General features: G+C 39.7%; 1 protein-coding gene across 3 annotated transcripts in view; it reads right to left on the bottom strand.

The window, feature by feature from the left end:
- Positions 1-18,220, bottom strand: part of unc5c (unc-5 netrin receptor C) — a 212,734-nt gene that overhangs the window by 94,334 nt on the left and 100,180 nt on the right. The gene's annotated exons all lie outside the window — the stretch shown is intronic.

The raw sequence follows: 18,220 nt of genomic DNA, 5'->3' as shown, positions 1-18,220 counted from the left end.
AAAATATATGTGTAATTTGGTCAAATCAAGTAAATTTGTTCTTACTGTATTATATTTCAATTTCAATTTCAATTTTAATTAGCTTCATTCGCATGAACAGATCAGTTACTGCCAAAGCAGTGTAACAAAATAAAATGCATTAAATATTTACACATAATATAAAGCTGCATATTAAATAATTCTACAAATACTCAATGTATAATGAAATAAATCTGATTAATCAGATAAAACAGTAACACAAAAAAATAAAAAAACAAAAATAAAGAAAAAATGAATAAAATTGTGTTTATTGGGAAAAAGGCTGATTGGTTAAATTTTTATTGTAATCTTTTAAAACTTGATTTAATATTGTAAATGACAGTCAAAAATATATATTTTTTTGAGTATAACGTAAAAATGAAACAGCATCGCAGCACCTCCTTCCTCCCTCCGTCCCTGGTGAACAGAATACTGAGCTCAAAGAGAAACATCACTTTTTTCCTCTCTGTCTGACTCCCATTGCCTCAATTCATATGCAGCAAGAAGAATACTCATGATTTCTGGGGTTCATTGCCTTCTTTAGGATGATTTAATCTTTATGGACACAGTGTTATCGCAAAGCTACTTGGCAAGTGCAGAACATATTACCATGCAGAGCAAATACTCATTATGAAACACATTCTCCCTCCTTTTAGAGTCATTCCCTTTGTTAGCAGGAACATTAATATAGCATGCCTCTACTATTTGGTATGCAATATTGATTTTTCCAAGCAGGCTTGATTTTTAATCAGAATATTTCCAAACTACCGCCATATTGAGTGTTTAAAATTTAATGAAATATTTCCTTGCAGCGCTTTTATTCAAATTGTATTTTGCTCTATAATTGGCTCAGTTTTCCTAATTCATAGTGTAAGCCTTATTTAGTGAATATTTAAGACTCAAACTGAATATTAGCTGAATTTTATAGCAGTAACTACAAAATGTTTTGCTGATAAATGAGCTGTATATTGGTCTGAAAAGATAAATGCTAAAAAATGAATGAGCTTTCTGCACTGTCAATGAAACCATCAGGTGGAGGGTGAAACGTTCTGCAAAAAGCTAGTGAGAGAATGAATCACACAAATCCAAGCCTGGCAAGTGGGAGTGAAAAGGGTCTCGGCAGTCAGCTCTTCTTCAGCTGGAGTTGACTCCAGTAGATGTGGGAGTGCAACAATATTAGGAGATGATTACATTTTGGACAAATCATCATAACACTGGATGGCTCCATATTAAAGCACAGCCTCTGAGATAAGACGTATAACAAGTTATAAAAGAAATATACACACAGAGGCACAGCTTGAGCTAAAAACAGAGTTTCTGTGTTACATAAATACATAAACGTTATATAGAGAAGTGCACAACACCCACACCAGACAAACAGAAAATCACATGAAAAGCATGAGGCTGGAGCCTGTAAGCAACCCAGCAGGACCTAAATGATCCATCCAATTAGGCAAAGTCCAAGTTTGCAATGCCCCTCATTTCTCCAACAAGTCTGTACTGACATTGCTTTCCTTTAACATCACCAGGGTGACAACCACATCATTAGATTTAAGACACAACATTGCCATAATGACTAACTTGCATCAATAGCTTCACTTCAAGTACGTATACCTGAAAACGAGCCACCTCCTCATTCCTGCATTCAGCACACGACTGTTTCCTGACAGTCGATGGCTTTGCCACATTAATGAGCTCTGCAGTAAGAACTGATGACAGGACATCCACAAAGCATAAACTATTGGGCTTGTCTATGCTGTGATGATGATTTCGTTCATGGATTCTGCTGCTTTTACAAGACTCGCTGCAGACCATAAGTGCTCCTGTAATTTCACATGTTGACGTCATGCTTTAAAGAGGAGCCAAAGTCGATTTTTTTTTTTTCCATGAAAAAAGCTCTGGAAATGAGCCAATTCAAGTACTAGAGAGATTTCAGAGGATATCTCTAGAGTGAGCAAAAACAGTGATTCAAGGCAGAGTACACACACAAAAGGCTATTAAGCACTTAGTCACCAACAGCATGAGTCTATCAGTTGGCCCAAATCACACAGCAAACAAATCATCTGCTGAGATATGAAGCATTACTTCTAGCTCAAGGAGCCATTTATGCAACATTTAACATGCTATAAACTGAAGGCGTATGTGAGCTATGTTTGAGAGACAACGGTATTGGAGTTGGAGTGTTGTAGGTGCTGCAGAGGCTTGGTTCTCAGCTGGTCAGTCAGGATATTTAGTGGGTGGTGTAGCCATTTACAGAGGCTCTCCGATTTGTAAACAAATTATAACCAAGTAAGTCTGGCTGCAGATGGTTCATGTAAGACACTGCATATCTCAGAATGGATATACACACTAAAACTTTCAAAATAAAACTGAATTAAAGGTATGTTTAGGGTTAAGGTAAAGGTTAGAATACTGAAAATCAAAAGTTAAAAACCTTACCTGCAAAACCTGATTACAAAACATTTAATGAAGCCTGGTAAACAGTGTGGTTACAGGAAGCAAGCTTGTCCTCTGTGAAAACATTCTAACGCAGTGAGCATAGCTTATGTAGATCAGTTAGCTGCATAAGATGTGTATACTGCATAAGCTACGCAGCAAATGTAGCACTGTGGCTTTGCTCACAAAGCAGCTATGTAAACTATGTCGCTACATTGTCTACTTAAGTTATGTGAGCTTAAGCAATGTTTGAAAAAAGCTCAGGTTACTTAAGCTACTTTAGCAATAGATAACTGAGCTAGGTAGTAAACCGAGCTACATAGTTAACATAGCTATGCAGCTAAAGCTAAGGTCACAAAGCAGCTATATAAAATACACATACCTAATTTATCTACACTGATAAGTGAGCTTAAGCTATGTTTACTTGAGGTCCCATTGCTAAAGCTAACTTAGCCTTAGATAACAGATCTATGTAGTTAACAAAGCTATGTAGCTACAGTAGTCATGTAGTTATTGCAGCTAAAGCTAAGTTCACATAGCAGCTATGTAAGCTACATATCAAGGTAGCTAAGTTGGCTTTAGCTATGTTTTCTAAAACTCCCATTGCTAAGGCATTTTGCTAAATAAATGTAGTGGTTTGACTACTTACATTATTGTATGTATTTGGTACATAACTTTTGTTTTGACAAATTATGAGATGCATCTTTTGAGAGGCTACTGACAGTTGTATTGGTGTGTTGAGGCTCTGTAAGAACAAGTGACGTCTGCCATGGACTTCTAAATTAAGATTGTTATTGTAAAAAGATGCTGTAACCATGGTGCCTTTTGAAATATAAGAAGGACTGTAGAGCTCAGGAAGGAGGCTGACTGCTCTGCTTATTGCAAACCTCCGTTAATCTATTGTGATCTCAAATAAACCTTAACCCTGCTAGGCTGAATATGAATATGCTAGGTCTCTTATTTTGGGAAACTACAGAAACCTGTGCCCATATTTGATATGGAGCTATGTAGTTAACATAGCTATGTAGCTAATGTACCCAAAGCTATGCTCAGCTATGTACGTTACATAGATAGGCTGTCTACATAACTATGTTGGCTTTAGCTATATTTGCTAAAGCTCATTTTGCTAAAGCTAACTTACCTCCATTGGCTTATATAAACTTAAAACAAAAAGTAAGGCAAATTGGCTTTGGTACATTATTTCTTTGTTGTAACAATACTTCTTGGTAATAAATCTTATACCATTGGAAAGCCTGTTTATTACCCTTTTAAATGATGCCACATTTGTAAGGATCATGCATTTGTGGGATGAGCAGCAGAGCTGAGTATATGGGTTGCGCCCATGAAAAATGTGCCAAATCTTCTCTGCCAATGCCAAACAGCTGATTCTGCCAGTGACTCTTGTTGGGTGTTCAGTGGGGTTAAGGTCAGGACTGCTGGCAGGCCATTCCATCCTCTCCACTCCCAAATTCTGGTGGTAGTCTCTGATAAACCCTGCTCTGTGGGGGCGAGTGTTGTCTTCTTGGGACGCCCACTTTGTGGCCTGTCTCTGATATTCCCTGTTAAGTGGCCTTCAGTTTGGAGATGGTACTAGGGCTCACTCCAAACAATGCCACAACTTGGTTTTGCGTAACACCAGCTTGGAGTTGCCCAACCGACGGGCCTATCCAGATCAGTCAAACGTGGCATGCCGATTCTTGAAGCAGACATCTACTGACCACTGTAGCAGGGCCCATGCTCACAGGTGCTGCCAATCAGGCACCTGATTGGTTTAGTTTATGAATAAAGTCAGATAAAAAAACAAAAAACAGGAAATACATTGTATCGGCAAATCACAGCACTTACTTTCTGAGATATACAGTGTCTCAGATGTACAGTTTGCAGTTGTGGAGATCCATAAGAGACAGCAAACTCTAGTGGGATCATTTTTTTAGCATCCACCTTATCAAAAATATTTGTGAGTATGTGGGCAGTGACGGCTGTATCATTTAGAAGTTCTGATCTATAGGGAACATTAAAGAGCCTTAACAGACACAGCAAACAGGAGTAGAACATGAATGGAACATAGCCAGGATGACAGTGATAAATCGACGGATAGCTCAATTGTTATTGGTGAGAGTGGTGTGAATTAACTTTTTGATCAAAGTATTGGCTATGAAGAACACCTCAATGTTAATATGCAGTGATTAATAATGTCTAGAAGACAAATTTTAAAATTTCACTGTAAGAATGATGTTATCTGTTCATTTTTGGTCCCCTTTCAAGTCTTGCATGCAAACCTTTTTGTACCCGCATTTCAAAAATTGATGTGCTCAGCAATATTGATTTATTTCAAAAAGGAGAAGAATGAATATAGATATTTTTGCATGCAGCTAATATTAATATATACACTTTATCTACACTGTACACACAGCAGTGTAGCAGATCAGCTGTCTTCTTGTGCTGTACACCTATGTACATGGTAAAAACCTGTAAGACTGTATTTCTTATGCAGTAAATTCTACAGGAGTGTCTGCGATAAGAGCTTTTCAATGCTGGACTCTGACACCCCTGTGTGAGATAAGCTCCTTCCATTCTATCTGTGCTCATGCGGATTTATGATCCCAAGGATAGCTCTGTATCAGTGGAGCCAATGTTTCCCTTCAATCAGGCGGGAGTCAAGCTGAACAAGGATGAACGCCAGCATAAATCTTCTCCCTCTTCATTCCGGTTTTACCTGCTTCCTTTCACTTTCCCCCCCTCTCATCATAAACTCGTGCACATTCCTGCTCCTGATGGAGAAAAAGATTGGTAAGTGGTTGGCTTAGATAGGCGCACAACAGGGAGTTTTACTGGGTGATGTTTTGCTCTGCCGCAGCGGGGAAGGACAAGAGGTGGTTTGCAGCTGAGTGGTCAAGCGGAATAATAAACCACTCAGCTGTCATGTCAATTGAAGCAGCATAAATAGACTGTCAATCAGATCTACCAATAAATGTGCTTTGAGCACACCTACCCATTATATTGAGTGAACATTAATCAATGGTAACGACTTCCTTTAGTCAATACTTGTTAGTACTGAACCCATACATCCCAGCAGAATAAATCAATAGCCTATGTGTTTTTTTTTTTTTTTTAGAGAAACTCCCTTTAGAAGCTCCATGAGAAACTAACTGAGCACAAGCTTACTTCCACTCTAATGTCTCTTTCCAGCCAAGTGCTTTATATACACTAATGTGTCTACACACATCGTCCGCAGGGCCCCATCTAACGCTTGGCTGCAGCAGGTATTTATTGATTACTGTTAGAGGGGCACTGACCCCTCCCTTAGCCCTGTCCTATCTGAGCATCTCGGCAGGAGCTTGCTAAGCACGCTGATATTTCATCTCCAGGGAATCCTGCCGTCACACGACCCAGCGGGGGGGGGGGGGGGGTAGTCAAGAAAAACAAGCAATCATTCCTTAAAGTCAAGAGTCAGTTAGCTTAAGAATTAACCTCCTTTAAAGTGGTCTGTCAGTCTGCTGTATTAGCATGGACACATTCTTCCTCTGTTGTCAGAGTGACAGAAATGCTATCATGATGTTGCATATCTGTGTTTCAAGGCCTTTAATCATTTAGTTTTTGCATGGTAAAATATCTGAAAAGATGATTTATATTGAAAACTCTGAAAAGAGACTCGCCACATCAAATCAAAACAACATATTTGATACCTCATTAGCTAAAGACCAGATAAAGAAAGCATTCAGCCTCTTTCTAGATGAGCCTACTGCAACTTAGGAAGTGTCAAAAGCTAATATCACTGTTCGGTCCTTACATAATGCTTAAAAAATCTCTCCACACAAATTGATTGTGTTTTGTTGTGAAATGTGGCCAAATCTCCCTCCAGATTTATACTTTCATTTGCCATTTAGGTTGCTTCAGAGGCATTTGTTCACTCCTCAAAGCTAGCTTTAGGCTATTAAAATCATCAAAAAATTTACAAAAAAATCCCTCTTTCATGTCAAAGTGAAAACAGACTTCTACAAAGTAATGTCAATTAAATAAAATTATTATTGGACAAATAAATGATAGCTTACACTGTATGCTTCAGGTTGTCTTCCTAGCCATAGTTCTCTTGTGGACCGAATGAGATAGTCCTCAAGGATTTTCATATATGTTGCTGCATTCATTTTCCCCTCTATCTTTACAAGCCTTCCAGGGCCAGCTGCCGAGAAGCACCCCCACAGCATGATGCTGCCACCACTCTGCTTCACAGTGGGGATGGTGTGCTTGTGGAGATGTGCAGTGTTTGGTGTCTACTAAATGTAACGTCTTGTCTGATGGCCAAAAAGCACCTTATTGGACTCATCAGACCAAAGGATTTTTTTTTTCCATTTGACCATGGAGTCTCCCACATGCCTTTTGGTGAACTCTAGTCCAGATTTAGTGAGTTTTCTTCAACAGTGGCTTTCTCTTTGCCACTCTCCCATAAAGCTTTGACTGCTGAAGAACCTGGACAACAGTATGTAGAGTGTCTTCTATTTCAGCTGCTGAAGCTTGTTACTCCCTCAGAGTGGTCATGGGTGTCTTGGTAGCCTCTCTCACTAGTCTCCTTGCACGGTCACTCAGTTTGTGAGGACGGCCTGATCTAGGCAGATTTACACATGTTCCACTCTTTCAATGGATTTAACCAAACTCAGAGGGAGATTCAGCACCTTGGAAATTAGTTTGATATCCACCCCCTGACTTATACTTTGCAGTAACTCTTTCTCTGAGTTGCTTGGAGTGTTCCTTTGTCTTACGGTGTAATGGTAGCAAGGAATACTGATCGACCAGTGACTGGACCTTCCAGACACAGGTGTCTTCATACTACAATCACCTGGCTTACATACATTTTTACTAAACATGAGACTACTAGCACCAGCTGGTTAGTTTACCTTACATATTTTTGTTTAACTGATATTCCTTTGTAGAAATCTGTTTTTACTTAATTCAAAAGAGAGGGCCCGGAGAAAAATATTAAAAATCTGTCAATGAAGAAATAAAAGCACTCTGGTTTGCTGATTTTTGGTTACTGTATGAACTGAATAAAAAAGAGGTGAATGTCATGTAAAACCAACTATAAAGTAAAAGTTGTGAAAAAGTTGGCCGTGTCACAGCTTTCCACCATTCCTCCCTTCCTGTCTGTGTACAGCCGGTCATGTCTTCCTCATTGGGGGTGTTTACATGTTCTCTCTGGTGCTCGTCCCTGACCTTCACTTGGTCCGCTCTGGCCGCTCTCTGGCAGGAGGCAGCTGGTAGTTGCCAGGGTCATGCTAGGCCTTGGCCGCTGTCTGTCCAGTCTCATCACAGCACCAGGAAAGGCAAGGTCAAAGTGTCATGATAATTAGGCTTGTCATTTTCTTCTTTTTTTTTTTCAACTTACCAATTTTCACCTCCAAAATACTTCGTGTTAAAAATAGATCCAAATATCCTGCCACCATCTATGAATAGTTCCCTGTTTCCTTGGATGACAATACACTTTTAACCCAAGGTGAAGGGGATTTTCCTAACTAAGAGTGGTCACATGTTTATTTGGGGAACAGAAATGTGAAAGATAAAGAAATATAAGAGCAGATGAGGACAGTTTTGGTGAATGCCTAAGTCTCAGTCAAGTAATAGCATCGAGCCTAGTCTACTGTTTTTAGCTTTATTCTTGGGCTTTCTGTGCCTTTCTATTTATTGACAGAGGAGGACAGTGGATAGAATCAGAAACATGGAGAAGAGAGCTGGAGAGAGATATGTGGGAAAAAGCCACAGGCCAAATTCGAACATGGGCACGCCTTAAACCACTAGGCCACCTGTGCCCCAGAGTCTTTTTTTTTTTGAGATAGCATGGTTATACCAATTTTTTTTTACCCCAAAATGTACTCTGAATCTGAATTTCCACACAGATTTGTAAGTAGGAACTTACAACACTCAGCATGCTTACACTGCCATGGCAAAACTCATGACTAGAAACACCTTGAAGATACCCTGCTATCATTAAGGTTTCATGTTTGGGAACATGTGGGTTTAACTGTGAAATACCAAAATGGACAAGACCAAAGTAGCCTGCTGACATTATTCACCATTATTCACCTTAAAGATAATAATGCATGTGAAACAGCACCACACAAACCTGAATATGACTGTAACTAACTCTATCCACTGTCCTCCTCTATCTAATAAAGGCACAAAAATGCCCAAAAATAAATCAGAAAAAAAGAATAGTTCATAGGGTTTACCTACATATTTTGAATATCTTTCCAGACTGAAGAAGATTCCAACAGTTTGATTGAGCATCAAATCCTTTTTAACTTTTTACAACTTTCTTGTACTTTGTGGGTTGTCGCAGTCAGCTTTCCACAAAGGAGTCCAGGTCTACTAAAGGTTCCTCCTCTTAAAGGGAGGTTTTCCTTGCTACTGTTGCCAAGTCCTTGCTCATTAAAGGTGACATGTCTGGTCTTTGTAAATAACATTTCAGAAAGTACAGTCTAGACCTGCAAGTACCATTAAATTAATAAAGGAATTCAATTTGATGCATAAAAAGCACAAATTATTGGCAGAGAGAAAGATTTAAGCTGCTTTCTATTGCTTTATGTAGCTTTTTATGCACAAAATGTTTGCACTAGCTGGCTGTACAACCTTAATGTTGCTTAAAATTGAAAGCCTTCTTATGCACAGCCAAGAAAAACCCTTTTCATTTTTTGGCTCTTGTTATTTCATCACTTTAATCTCACAATATCTGTTTTCCTGCCACTTTTCTAAACACTTTCCTGCTCACTCTACATCAGTTATGTTTTCACAACAGTCTCTCTCTCTCTGCACTGTAAATTCTCACCCTCACCTCCCCTCCTCTCCCCCACATTCACTCTCTCCTGGATGAAAAGCCATTTTGGTGCTTGATTGGAGAATGATGCTGCTACTTAGAGAGTCACTCCATCAGCACCAAGGGAGAAAAAAACAGGAGCACAAGGAGAGAGAGAGAGAAAAGCTCAGGAGGAGTAGTGGCTCCCTGGGGCGCTGTAGCTGTGATGGGTGAGCTGTCAAACGCCCCATTGTCCAAATTACCCAGCAAGCACCATGTCACCACCCGGGACTAATTTACAGTGCGGTAAAGTATGGAGCAGACATTGCTCTCTGAGCAGAGTCCGAAGGAGAGACAAGACAGAAGAAGGAGCGGGGGGTCCCAACTAACACCTCCACAGAGGTAGAACAAGCCTTTAAACACAGACACTCCCAATAGGAAACCCCAATTAACTTCATGCCAGTCTGCTGTTTGCTGTCTTTATGCTTCAAAGCTTCAATGACAGGTGTCAATATGAATAAATGTCATGCTCCTGTGACTGCAGGCCCACCCACTGCCTCCAAAACACACCCACTCATGCACAAACACTTTCATACACTTTTAAACCAGCCACTGCATGCAGAGGCCTCCTGCTTGACTTCACTTGCAAACATAACGACTGGTCCTTTTGCACATGCCCATTCACATGTCACACGTCACACCCCTGGATGCCTGAAGCCAGACAGGGCCATCGCCCCTGCACTGACCGTTTGGCTGCAGAGTGGTGCGGATCTTGTCAGAGGAGACATGTCGCACTCTTTGACCCCTTGCTGTGCCCAATAGCTCGATGCTATTACTTGACTGAGGCTAATTGGCCCAGAGCAGCAGGCGGCTCCAATCTGCCACCAGTGAAAGGCCAAAGAGTCGGGATGCAAAACACACAAACTGACAAGCTGACAGTGGAAGTAATATTGTCACCTCATCAAAAAACCAAGACCCCACTCAGCTACATTAATATTTAAACCAAAGAACAAACACCAAACATGCCTCAAACAGTAAAGAAGAGACTCTAATTTTAGTAGTTACAGCAAAATCAAGCCTTCTCTAAAAGTTGGCACCAAGAATCCAGATCAGACTGGTTTATTAGCATAGCTTGAGAAAGATAGCTGCCATTCGAATGCCAACATGCTCTGACAAAAAGACACAGCATTGGTTTAAAGGAAGAGCTGGTAAAGAAGTCTTCCAACCATTTTATATCACTGCAAACGTGTAAACTTACAGAAGTGTCAGTCTGCTAATATGTTTAGTAGCCTTTCGTAGCCTGCAGAGGTCACAAGGATGGTATTACTTTTCATTAGTGTTGATTTTAGCACCCCCTGTGGCCTAACTCAAATCATTTCTCTACAGATTTTTGTCCTGCACATGCATAAGTAATGGATTTTTAGCAAAAAATCACACCCTTTTTTTAACAGTAAAATGCATTTGTCACTGTCGCCTCACAGCAGCAGTATCAGGCTTCAAATGCATTATATGGAAACAAGGCCGCCCAAAAGGGGGGATAAAGGGGAGAACTTTCTGGGACCCAGCCAAATTTGGAGCCCGTAGAGGTCAGAATAATCTTGGTCCATTGTAAAGTTAAGCTGTGATAACCATTTTTTATTTACTCAATAACATGAATAATAATCACTCTTAGCAGCATTTGTTTATTTCGTAGCATATAGCCTTTAAAAAGGCAAACCACTTTGCCTAAAACAGAATTTAAATGGGTTATGAAAGGCACAAATGGCCAGAAATTGTGGTGAAATGGGTTTTTAATGGTAGCAAAATATGGGTTAAAAGTGGCAAAAACTGAGAGAAAAAATGGAATAAAGGTTCACAAATGGCAAAATGGATTTACAGAGGGTGGCAAAACTTCCCATTATAAACAGTGAAATGCAGTTAAAAATGGCAAAATTGGCTTGAATGTAATGAAAAGGGGTTAATAGTGACAAAATGCATCAACAGCAGCAACAATTAAGTTGGCAAAAATGGGTCAAAAGTAGCCGAAATAAAGTAAATTGGGATTAAAACATGGCGAAAATGGGTGCAAAGCAGCAAAAAAGTGGCAGAAATATGTTAAAAGTTGCAAAAATGAGTGTCAAACAGTGATGAAATTTGGCAAAAATGGTCAAACATTGCACAAATTTGATGAATAGTGGCAAATAACAGTGGCTAAAATGGTTGGAAAAAGTGGTTCAAATGGGGGGTGGGGCACTAATCAATAATTATAATTTTAATATCATACCTAATAATAGTAGATACACTCTTTTGAAGTAACTGTTAGCCAGGAAGCCTGTACCAACACTGATCCAACAGACATGCATTATTACTATCAATAAATCACAGCTGGGGGGGCCCATTCTCAGGGTTTTCAGGGGCCCAGTGAACTCTATGGGATGAACTTTGTTAGCTCCTATAGAAACATCAATATTACTTTGAGTCTGTTAAATAACCAGCTTAAACTCCTCAAGGGCTTTGAGTGCTTGTGCATCCATTGCTATATTCTTGGCCAGTGCCCATAAAAACTGTCCACTCCCTTGGATGTTCACCTCTACAAGCTTTCCAGGGCCAGCTGCCGAGAAGCATCCCCACAGCATGATGCTGCCACCACCGTGCTTCATGGGTGGATGGTGTGTGGTGATGTGCAGTGTGCAGCACAGCATCCTTTTTGATGGCCAAAAAGCACCATTTTGGTCTCGTCAGACCAAAAAACTTTCTTCCACTTGACTATGGAGTCTCCAACATGCCTTTTGGCTAACTTAAGTCCAGATCTAATCTGTTTTCTTCAGCAGTTGCTTTCTTTTTCCCAATGTCTCATAAAGATTTAACTGGTGAAGAAACTGGGTGACAGTTATTGCCTTGGAATTTTTTTTGGTATCATCCATCTATTCAATAACCTTTTCTCTGAGTTGCTTGGGGCGTTATTTTGCCTTCGTAGCGTAATGGTAGCCAGGAATACTGATTAACCAGTGACTGGTGTTTTTTATGCTACAACCCTTGGCCTTGAGACCTCTTCCTCTGTTGGGTTTTTTCATTGTTTTCCTGAGTAGCGCCACCTACTGAATGGCATGTTGACTCCTAATGCTCACATAACAGTGAATGGCGGAATTTACATTTTCTTTAGCAGAATAAAAAAAAAAAAAAAACAAGTTCAAATTCCACAACAGATTTGAAAGGAAGCCCCAGTAGTTATAAACTACCAATCTTGAAGCTGAAAACCTATTTTGGTAGGAGTGAAACAAAAATCTCATCACTATAAGCTCAACCTTTTAGATTCTGCTGTATTTAGAAATAATCAATCCATTTAAAAAGATTGATCTGAGAAATTTCTCTTGCAATGAAACCAGCACAAATGTCTTTAAATTACTTATTTCCATGCCCAAAGGCAATGTCAAAGATGACATGAGCACACAAACATTAATGCTTATATATATGGATGGTACTGATAATAATCGTGAGCCCAGATGACAGCTAAGATAGCCAATAATTCAATCATTTCTTCATATTAAACTCTAAATATAGGAGCATGATGAGTACCATCCCCCAACATATATAGCTTCCACTTCACACATGCAAACCTCACATATGTAACCCCAAGCATTAAAATGTCCAACCCTCCCAACACATGCACAAAATCCCTGGCAGCACTTTATGTGAAGGACACTAAAGACTGGAAGTGTTTCTGAATGTGTGAGACGCAATCCCTAGAGCATCGTCTACTCTCCACGTCGGCCACTGAATCTGGCTTCCTTTTGTTTCCCCCCAGAGACACTCCCACACACAAACACAGCCTCCACACACATCAACCTCATAAATCACATTTTCACCATCTTGTCAATCAAATAGCACGTCATGGTCCCATAAGGAGGTGTGAAGACCTTCAGGAAGTTTGTTCTCTTCTTATGGCTGTACCCCCTGCTGTGCCCTCCACCCTGTTGCTGAAGCACCTGCAGCCTCACCTCACATGGATGGAAAATGAGAAGATCAGGATTTACTGAATGTTGTAATACGCTAAACATGGATGTATGCCCTAATGCTGGCTTTGATGGTGGAGCTGTGCTGAGGATGGGGGTAGGGTACATGTTAGCGTGCGTGTACATGTGTCTGAGTGTGATGGATGAATTAATGTGACAAGGCAGATGTAATGCAGAACCATAAATCTTAGCCCCGAGATCAGTAGAGGGTGAGCAGGAGGTGATATATTAAAGGGCACACACACCAACGTTACGATGCTGATAATAAAAACAAGACCCTGGCCTCAATAGCCGGCTAATAGACATGACTCTACATCTTGCCCTGAGGGTTATGACACACACTTGCATAAACGCGCACAAAAAACAGCACAGCAGACACACTAATACACAAACTCTATCCCCTTTTCCACAAATTATGATGCAGCTTTTAGTCAAACAGCTTTAGCGTTAGATACGGCTGTAATACTGTTAAAATCTTAATACTGTTACACAACCTTGCTGTTGTACAACATGCTAATTCTGTGCTTACAGTGTAGAGGGTGTTAAATGTGGCACTGAAAAAAAGCTTGACAGCATTTTTGCTGCAGTCGCCTCATGAGTACTAAAACCCCAGAAATGAGTTAGCATCTTAGCGCTAAACCCCAAACTTAACTTCAGACGGTTGTAGGAATGGTTTTTTGGTTACATTTCTGAAAAAAAGCTAGGTCTGTGGTTCACCAAGGCTAAAAGGATTTTTATGTTCAGTCTCACAACATAAAATGTGCTGGTAAATACCCAAAACATGAATTTTGTAGCTTTTAAGTACCTCAAGATGCTGGACATGTGGCTAAATGAGAGAGCTATGCTTTCAGGGCTAACAAGGACAAGATAGTATCCCCTTACTTCCTAGGAGACTAGACTGTCTTTGTTAAAGAGAACCAGCTTCCTGTTTCAAGAAGTTAAACTTCACTAGAGGAGCAAAAACAAAAACAAAGCTAGCTAGTGTTAGCTTATGTTCCAACAAGCCTCGTATATATAAAAAAAAAAGCTATCTTAATAGAAGTTAGATTTTCTCTAAATATTTTACTAACTGCTAAGTCCATTAATCTTTTTGTTAAATTTTAGAGATAATTCAATATTTAGGACATTGAGTTGTACTTGTCGATAGATAGATTAGCCTCCTGCCTCTTCAAACAGGAGAAACTAGGCTTTACAGTGTAGCTGATAAGTACAGCTGCTACGTTTCATGTAGAGTGTTTCAGGTAAAATATGTCCAAATTAAATGCTAGCTCAATTGTGAGTATTATTGAAAACTTCTGTATTTTCACCTCTGACTAGGCCTGTGAAACACGTTTAGATACGCTGAGGCAAAAGAGCATGGAGCTTGCATTGCAAATTAGTGCCAAACACATATGTGCAGAATTAAGTGTAATAACCATGTTTGACAAGAGATGAATCATTTTTAAATATGATATTGGTTATTTAAGCTGTCAGAGTTGAGCAGCTCTCAGTTGGGAAGCGTTGATGCATCAGTTTAACATCAATATCGGCCGATATCAGCCCTGCTGACAGACAACAGCCCAGCCCAAGGATGCCAGAAGCCGATGTTTATCTGTTATGTCACATTGATTTAATGCTGGCATTTAGAGCATTTAACCACTGATTCAGAAAGAAAGCAAGAAGTTGTCATCTGTTGGATGAACTCCTGTTTGCTTTCGTGGTCACACATGAGAGAAAATATTCATCACTGTGGGAGTTTTTCATCAAAAGAGTTGATAAAAAAACAGAATTGGCAATTTGATAAATTGTTATTATGAACATTAGTATTGTAGACTGTCTAGAGGTCCATGAAAATGAAGGAAAACATACCAAAATAACTTGCAAAAATACAAACAAGATAGCTGTAGTTAGCTAACTCTGACTTGTTATCACATCCTAGCTGCTAATGCTAATACTGCATTGCTCTGTTTTCTATCAATCACAGTTGTTACTGATAATTTTCCACATATTGCTACCATCATCAATAAAGTCAATTTCCTACAAAATGGGAGATAATTTATGGCCACGGCTGCCAAAAATTTGTCTTTCATTTGTTGTTCTTTTGTTTCTCTTGTCTCTCTCTCTTCTTCCAACTTTTCTCCCACCCCTTCCTGGTCTTCTAGCCCTTCCAACCCAAGTGCAGCTTCAGCAGCGGACTATTAACAGAAGTCTGGTCTCCTCCACAGTCCTGCCCTTTAATATGGAATGTTTTTTTCCACTATAACAGGGCTTAATGCCGCTAGTGCTGTATTAACTGTGATTAGTGCTGGTCTTTATTATAAAAGGTCACAACAAGGAGTTAGGCCTAAACCTGCCCTCTTTGTAAAGTGTCTTGAGATATCTCAGTAATTAATTGGTGCTATACAAATATAGATTGATTGATGATTGTTAGGCAAAAAGCACATTCACCAGATGATGAGAAATTAGATTTTCTCCACAGATTTTCTTTGCAAACTCTAAAAGCTATCAAATTAGATCATGCTAACCAGTAACAGTAACATAACGCCAGGCTCATAAGCACTACAACAGTCCTGATTAATGCTTCCTGCCATTATCACCATTTATGCTATGCTAAAAGCTATTTTGCATACATTTACTTTAATCTTTATAGACAAATACCCTCTGATTTCTACTGGATGTTATGACTATAAACAAGTAACGCTTTCATGCCACTGGCTTGCATGTGTGAGGAACAAGTCCTTGCTCATGCATGCATCAGGCTAAGCTGGTTTATCTGCAAACACGCTCCAGAGAATTAAAACGTTAGTTAATGCAGGTCCCTGTACTGTATCTGCATTCATGTGATATTAAGCTTATATGCAAACATACCTCTCACTGATGTGCATCCTTGTAACTTCAACCTGGATATATGTTTACTTCAGGCTGCAGTAGTTTGCTATATAAGGCATGTTTGTTGAGCTCAAAGAAATAAAAAAGGCTATTCAGGAATTTTGCTGGAATTGCAACATGTTTGGCTGCCACACAATAGCTTTGTGGTGAAGAATTTTCCTCTTGCATCTCAATACCACTGCTATTTCCTCCTGCATGTTTATTCAAGGATACCAGGATGCTTAATGTGCTTATGCCTGTGAAAAGGGCTTTGTAAGCATTCAAGGGAATTGCAGCATGCTTGTTGCTAGACATAGGGTACACTAGGTGCAAGTTCAATTGCAGCAGAGCGCTTCTTTGTCTTTTATGGAGGGGCTTTGCATGTGCTTGGTGCTCTTAAACTCTAACCCCTCTTATATTTCATTGAATGGGTACTTTTCAACAAGATTTCAAGTCCTGCCCTCCAAAATACTGTATGTTTCTTGGTGAATCAGGCTTGCTGTAAAGGCTTCAACAGGGAGCAACATAAAAAGCTGTTGTCTCAGCCCATTTCCTTTCCCTTGTAATATTGGCTCGCTGAGGAATGACAACATAGCTGCTATTACACATTGGATGGGGTATCATATTCACATTGGCTCTTACACAGTGCACAACACCATATCCAGCTCTAGTGATCGATTACATCCTCGCTAAGCCAAATAGCCATTTCTCACTGATATCACTGGCCTTCCTCAATTCTGCCCCCATTCTGGGGATGGGAAAGAAGCTCCCTGAAAAGACGTGTTCTGACAAACACACAGTAATTGTGCTGCTTTTTTATGGTTTAATAAACACTGAAAAAAGTAGATATATGACAGCCTGCCTGTACACAAACACAGATGTTGTCACTGTGACCCTGTCAAACCATGGTATCAGAGCATCAGAAATATCCGGTATTTTTCTATATCCGGCTCAGACAGATTGCAGGTCAGGGCTAAAACTGGGGTGCATCTCAAATATATCTCGAGCGACCACTTATGATTTGATTCTTCTGCCTTGCTTTCATTTTTATTCTCCAAGAGAAGTTTTCATGCTCCAAAAGGCACTCAAAGAGCAAAAGAAAGAGCTGCAAACCAAAGAAAATCAGAGAGGAATCAGAGAAACAGCGAGACAGAGAAACAAGAAAAGAAGATGGAAATTTAGCCTCCAGGAAAGCTTTTGTTTTTGTTTTCGGGTGCGTTGTCTTGCAAATGCTGCAAAGATGAGGCTGTTCTTCATATGTGGTTCGATCCAGACCAGCCCACGTCAGCATGTGGCCTGACTGATGTGATCCTGACATGTTCTCACTGCATTTTGACTTCATTAATATTTATATTCAGAGATGTCCCTGCGTGACCAAGGCCACAGACCCAGGGATTCACAAAGACAAGTATCCGAGTAAAATGATAAATAACAAATGAGTGGACATGTACTCCTCTGAATGTATTCAGGATATCACCAAAGAATGGAATAAAGTGAGCTTAAAGAAGTAGGAAGCAGTTTTATTATATGCCCGCCTACTGCACAGGGCTCTTAGCGGTCACCTAATTTGTGTAAATATTTCCCTCTGAGTTCACATGTTGGCTTACCCTGATTTCATTTGAAAATTTTAACTGTAGACTGGCAGAGAAAACTATGGCTGAAGTCAAGGTGAAAACTTCAACCGTTTGCTTCCAAACATGCACTCGCCCTAAAAATGTAAGAAGTGTCTGGCTGCAGACCACAGATCTCAGACGCCCCCTCTTGCAGACCGGCACTGTGAGAGGCCATAAATGTTGGAGATGCAATTTTCTGCATTTTTCAGCAAAGTTTTTTAAAATTAAACTTTATTCAATACCTAAGTCTAGCAGTGACATTCATGAAAGAAACACATTTCAGATAGACGACTAACATTTCGACTAACGACAACATTTCATAAAAAAAGAAAAAGATCAGAAGTCTAAGCCTGATTAAAATTATGTATAGACCCCTTTAAAAGGTTGTTTTGTTACATAATTTAAAATAAACCAGTTTTAGAAGTCGTTCTGTAAACAGGGGCACTCTTTAGCTTTGTTAGCTTTAGCTCCCTTTGCAGTTAACATTACTGCATAAGCCATGTAGCTTTATTAGTTTAAGCTAAATCTAT

Source organism: Cheilinus undulatus, linkage group 17 (assembly GCF_018320785.1).
Source record: "Cheilinus undulatus linkage group 17, ASM1832078v1, whole genome shotgun sequence".
Classification (NCBI taxonomy): Eukaryota; Metazoa; Chordata; class Actinopteri; order Labriformes; family Labridae; genus Cheilinus; species Cheilinus undulatus.
This window is presented reverse-complemented; position numbering and strand designations above follow the sequence as displayed.